This window comes from Physeter macrocephalus, chromosome 21 (assembly GCF_002837175.3).
Source record: "Physeter macrocephalus isolate SW-GA chromosome 21, ASM283717v5, whole genome shotgun sequence".
Lineage (NCBI taxonomy): Eukaryota > Metazoa > Chordata > Mammalia > Artiodactyla > Physeteridae > Physeter > Physeter macrocephalus.
This window is the reverse complement of record NC_041234.1, coordinates 5,185,624-5,192,015: the sequence shown is the minus strand read 5'-3', so window position 1 is coordinate 5,192,015 and position 6,392 is coordinate 5,185,624. Positions and strand designations below refer to the sequence as shown.

Sequence of the window (6,392 nt, the reverse complement as noted above, 5' to 3'; positions counted from 1 at the left end):
GGACCGGGGCACGAACCCGTGTCCCCTGCATCGGCAGGCGGACTCTCAACCACTGCGCCACCAGGGAAGCCCCTCATTGTGGTTTTAAATTGCATTTCTCTGATGATTAGTAATGTTGAGCACGTTTTCCTGTGCATGTTGGCCATCTGTATGTCTCCTTCGGAAACATGTATATGTGGGTCCTTCACTCAATTTTTAATTGAATTATTTTGTTTTTGCTACTGAGTTATATGAGTTCCTTATATATTTTGGATATTAACCCATTATCACATGTGTGGTTTGCAGATATTTTCTCCCATTCTGTAAGTTGCCTTTTCATTTTGTTGATTGTTTCCTTTGTTGTGCAGAAGCTTTTTAATTCGATGTGGTCCCACTTGTTTATTTCTTATTTTGTGTGCTTGTGCATATCTAAGAAATGACCAGTGTTAAGGAGCTTTTCCCCTGTGTTTTCTTCTAGGAGTTTTATGGTTTCTGGTGTTACATTTAAGTCTTTAATCTATTTTCAGTTAATTTTTGTGAGTGGTGTAAGGTAGGGATCTAGGTTCATTCTTTTGCATGTGAATATCCAATTTTCCCAGCATTATTTATTGAAGAGACTGTCTTTCCTCCATTGAGTATTCTTGGCTCCCCTGTCAAATATTGGTTATCTGCATATGCGAAGGTTTATTTCTGGGCTCTCAATTCTGTTCCATTGATATATATCTTTTTTTATGCCAGTAGTATACTATTTTGATTATTATAGCATTGTAATGTAGTTTGAAATCAAGAAGTGTGATGCCTCCAGCTTTGTTCTTCTTTCTCAGGATTGCTTTGGCTATTCAGAGTCTTTTGTTGTTCCAAATGAATTTTAGAATTGTTTTTTCTATTTCTGTAAAAAAAAAATGCCATTGGACTCTTGATAGGGATTGCATTCAATCTATAGATAGCTTTGCATAGTATGAACATTTTAACAATATGAATTCTTCCAGTCCATGAAGACAGGATATCATCCCATTTGTGTTTTCTTCAATTTCTTTCATCAGTGTCTTATCGTTTTCAGTGTGGAGATCTTTCACCAACTTGGTTAGATTTATTCCTAAGTATTTTATTGTTTCTGATGCTATTGTAAATGCGATTGTTCTTTATTTCTTTTTCAGATAATTCATTTATTAGTGTAGAGAAGCACTAATGATTTTTGTATGTTGATTTTGTATCCTGCAATTTTACTCAATTCGTTGATTAGATCTAACAGTTTTTTGGCAGACTCTTTAAGACTTTATATATATAAAATCATGTTATCTGCAAATGGAGAAAATTCTACTTCTTCCTTTATGATTCTGATGCCTTTTATTGCTTTTTCTTGCTTGATTGCTCTGGCATAGGCATGGTGAGAGTGGGTACCCTTGTCTTATTCCTGATCTAGGGCCAGTTTATTGGTGCTTTACAGCTGGTGTAACCAGTTTAACAGTCCGGCTTGGTTATGTGACCAGAAGGTCATGGAAGAATCTGCTGGAACCTTTTAGGGAGCTCTCCCTAAACAAAGACTCATTGCACAAGTCTTTCACCTCCTTGGGTGAATAAGAAGGACCATGGGGAGCTGAGCTTGGGAGGCTCTTGGGAGTCTTGTGAACATATTCAATTATTTGGTCTTATTGTAGTCCTTGAGGGAGTACTAATCCTACCAGGTTATTTTTGGCTGTCTACCTATATGTCTTCCCCATAGATGTGAGAGTTTTTGAGAGCAAGAACCCTGTGTGCATATTGTTTACTATTGTATCCTTCATACTGAAGACATTGCACAGAACACCATGAATAGGCAAAAATGTTTGTTGGATAAAATGAGTGAATGAACTAGTAGTTGACATCATGGAAAAGGCTAGATGTTTATTAACTTAAATCCACAAATATTTATTTAATGCCTTTTATGTGCAAAATATAATAATTTTTTAAAATATTTTCTGTTTAAAAATTTGATATAAATTTTTATAGTAAGTATGGTTTATTGATAGTCTGTATTTAATAATTCCAATATATATAAAGTCATTATAGTTCTATTTCTGTCATATATTGATTCTGCATGTTTTCTTTTCCCCTTGTATGCCTTGTTGTCCTTGAGTATTTGCTGTTCATCGTATCTGAAAGTTACCTGTAAGAATAATTTAAGTCATAGGATGAAAGTAACTTCCTTCAGAAAGAACTTGGATTTGTTTCTACCAAATGCCTGAAGTTACTACCGGTCTAGGTTCACTTTAATGCAAGTTCAATTTTTAAGTTCCCTGGACCACACAGATGACATGATTCCAGACTGAAAGACCACTTACCCTTCCTTGAGGGTGTAGCCCTTTGAGGTCATAGCTTTTTATGCAGACAGTCTCCTAATAGACTTCCCATCTTCTATGGGCCTTGGGCTTTGTTCTCCATGCTCCTAATCCTGTGAGACCATCACAATAAACATTTTTATTTTACAGAAATATCCGAGAAATAATAGGGAAGATGGTGAAGGAGTAAGACGTGGAGATCACCTTCCTCCCCACAAATGTATCAGAAATACATCTACATGTGGAACAACTCCTACAGAACACCTACTGAACGCTGGCAGAAGACCTCAGACTTCCCAAAAGGCAAGAAACTCCCCACATACCTGGGTAGGGCAAAAGAAAAAAGAAAAAACAGAGACAAAAGAATAGGGACGGGACCCGCACCTCTGGGAGGGACCTGTGAAGGAGGAAAAGTTTTCATGCACTAGGGAGCCCCTTCACTGGCAGGGACAGGGGGTGGGCAGTGGGGGAAACTTCAAAGCCATGGAGGAGAGTGCAGCAACAGGGATGCAGAGGGCAAAGCGGAGAGATTCCCGCACAGAGAATCGGTGCCGACCAGCACTCACCAGCCCGAGAGGCTAGTCTGCTCTCCCAATGGGGTCTGGGAGCTGAGGCTCGGGCTTTGGAAGTCAGACCCCAGGGACAGAACTGGGTTTGGCTGCGTGAAGACAGCCTGAAGGGGGCTAGTGTGCCAGCCAGGAGGGAGTCCGGGAAAAAGTCTGGACCTGCCAGAGAAGCAAAAGACCTTTGTTTCGGGGTGCCTGAGGAGAGGGGTTTCCTTCCCAGTGTGCCCACAGAAGGCAGAGCACTGCCTAAACAAGCTCCAGAGATGGGCGTGAGCCGCGGCTATCAGCTCAGACCCCAGAGATGGGCATGAACCACTAAGGCTGCTGCCACTGCCACGCAGAATCCTATGTGCAAGCACAGGTCACTATCCACACCCACCTGGGAGCCTGTGCATGACACCACTGCCAGGGTCCCGTGATCCAGGGACAGCTTCCCCGGGGAGAACACATGGCAAACCTCAGGCTGTTGCAATGTCACGCCAGCCTCTGCCGCCTCAGGCTCACTCCTCATTCCAATTATGACTACTGTACCCCTCCCTCCCCCCAGCCTGAGTGAGCAGGAGAGCCCTAATCAGCTACTGTTTTAAGCCCCTCCTATCTGGGTGGGTAAAAGACGCCTGAGGGTGGCCTACACACAGAGGCGGGGCCAAAACCAAAGCTGAACCCCAGGAGCTGTGCAAACAAAGAAGAGAAAGGGAAATTTCTCCCTGCAACCTGAGAAGCAGCAGATTAAGTCCCCACAATCGACTTGATAAACTCTGCATCTGAAGATACCTGAATAGACAATGAATGTTCCCAAAATTGAAGCGGTGGACTTTGGGAACAACTGTAGACTTGGGGTTTGCTTTCTGTGTCTAATTTGTTTCTGGTTTTATGTTTATCTTAGTTTAGTATTTAGTGCTTATTATCATTGGTGGATTTGTTTATTGGTTTGGGTGCTCTCTTCCTTTTTAAAAAAAATATATATTTTCTTTTGTCTCCTTTTTCTATTTTTGTGAGTGGGTATGTGTATGCTTCTTGGTGTGATTTTGTCTGTATAGGTTTGCTTTTACCATTTGTCCTAGGGTTCTGTCTGTTTTTTTTTTTCTTTATTCCTTTTCTTCTCAGCCGTGTGGCTGGCAGTGTCTTGGTACTCCGGCCAGGTGTTGGGCCTGAGCCTCCAAGGTGGGAGGGCCGAGTCCAGGACATTGGACCACCGGAAACCTCCCGACCGCACGTAACACCAATCGGCCAGTGCTCTCCCAGAGATCTTCGTACCAACACTAAGACCCAGCTCCACGCAACAGCCAGCAAGCTCCAGTGCTGGACACCCCATGCCAAACAACTAGCAAGACACGAACACAGCCCCATCCATTAGCAGAGAGGCTGCCTAAAGTCATACTAAGTTCACAGACACTCCAAAACACACCAACGGACGCAGCACTGCCCACCAGAAGGACAAGATACAGGCCTACCCACCAGAACGCAGGCACCAGTCCCCTCCACCAGGAAGCCTACACAAGCCACTGAACAAACGTCACCCACTGGGGGAAGACACCAAAAATAACGGGAACTACGAACCTGCAGCCTGTGAAAAGAAGACCCCAAACATAGTAAGTTAAACAGAATGAGAAGACAGAGAAATATGCAGCAAATGAAAGAGCAAGGTAAAAACCCACCGGACCAAGCAAATGAAGAGGAAATAGGCAGTCTACCTGAAAAAGAATTTAGAGTAATGATAGTAAAGATGATCCAAAATCTTGGAAATAGAATGGAAAAAATAAAATTAACGTTTAACAAGGACTTCGAAGAACTAAAGAGCAAACAATGATGAACAACACAATAAATGAAATTAAAAGTACTCTAGAAGGAATCAATAGCAGAATAACTGAGGCAGAAGAACAGATAAGTGACCTGAAAGATAAAATAGTGGAAATAACAGCCACAGAGCAGAATAAAGAAAAAAGAGTGAAAAGAGTTGACGACAGTCTCAGAGACCTCTGGGACAACATTAAATGCACTAACATTTGAATTCTAGGGGTCCCAGAAGAAGAAGAGAAAAAGAAATGGCTTGAGAAAATAGTTGAAGAGATTACAGTTGAAAACTTCCTTAACATGGGAAAGGAAATAGTCAGTCAAGTCCAGGAAGCACAGAGGTCCCACACAGGATAAATCCAAGGAGAAACATACCAAGACACATATTAATCCAACTATCAAAAATTAAATACAAAGAAAAAATATTAAAAGCAGCAAGGGAAAACCAACAAATAACATACAAGAGAAATCCCATAAGGTTAACAGCTGATCTTTCAGCAGAAACTTTGCAAGCCAGAAGGGAGTGGCAGGACATATTTAAAGTGATGAAAGGAATAAACATAAAACCTAGGTTACTCTACCCAGCAAGAATAAATGGATTAAATGATCCAACCAAAAGACACAGACTGGCTGAATGGATAGCAATACAAGACCCATATATATGCAGTCTACAAGAGACCCACTTCAGACCTAGGGACTCATACAGACTGAAAGTGAGGGGATGGGAAAAGATATTCCATGCAGTTGGAAAAAGGTATTCCATGCTAATGGAAATCAAAGCTGGAATGGCAATACTCTTATCAGACAAAATAGACTTTAAAGACTATTACAAGAGACAAGGAAGGACACTACATAATGATCAAGGGATCAATCCAAGAAGAAGATATAACAATTTTAAATATTTATGCACCCAACATAGGAGCACCTCAATACATAAGGCAAATGCTAACAGCAAACAAAGGGGAAGTTGACAGTAACACAATAATAGTAGGGGATTTTAACACCCCACTTTCACCAAAGGACAGATCATCCAAAATGAAAATAAATAAGGAAACACAAGCTTTAAGAGACACATTAGACCAGATAGACTTAATTGATATTTATAGGACATTCCATCCAAAAACAACATAATAAAATTTATTCTCAAGTGCTCATGGAACATTCTCCAGGATACATCAATCCTTGGTAAATTTAAGAAAATTGAAATCATATCAAGTATCTTTTCCGACCACAATGCTATGAGACTAGATATCAATTACAGGGAAAAAACTGTAAAAAATACAAACACATGGAGGCTAAGCAATACGCTACTAAATAACCAAGAGATCACTGAAGAAATCAGAGGAAATCAAAAAATACCTAGAAACAAATGACAATGAAAACACGACGACCCAAAACCTATGGGATTCAGTACAAACAGTTCTAAGAGGGAAGTTTATAGCTATACAATCCTGCCTCAAGAAATAAGAAAAATCTCAAATAAACAACCTAACCTTACACCTAAAGCAATTAGAGAAAGAAGAACAAAAAAACCCCAAAGTTAGCAGAAGGAAAGAAATCATAAAGATCAGGTCAGAAATAAATGAAAAGAAATGAAGGAAACAATAGCAAAGATCAATAAAACTAAAACGTGGTTCTTTGAGAAAATAAACAAAATTGGTAAACCATTAGCCAGACTCATCAAGAAAAAAAGGGAGAAGACTCAAATCAACAGAATTAGAAACGAAAAAGGAGA

At 40.3% G+C, this 6,392-nt stretch overlaps 1 protein-coding gene and 1 pseudogene across 1 annotated transcript in view; one reads left to right on the top strand and one right to left on the bottom strand.

Annotated features, from left to right (window-relative positions):
- LOC114484736 (laforin) overlaps positions 1 to 5,237 on the top strand; it is a 184,283-nt gene extending 179,046 nt beyond the window's left edge. The window contains exon 5 of the mRNA XM_028482886.2: positions 2,448 to 5,237. The gene's annotated coding sequence lies outside the window, so the exon portion shown is untranslated. The remainder of the gene's footprint in view (positions 1 to 2,447) is intronic.
- The window catches only part of LOC102985095 (40S ribosomal protein S15-like), a 62,738-nt pseudogene that overhangs the window by 786 nt on the left and 55,560 nt on the right, over positions 1 to 6,392 (bottom strand).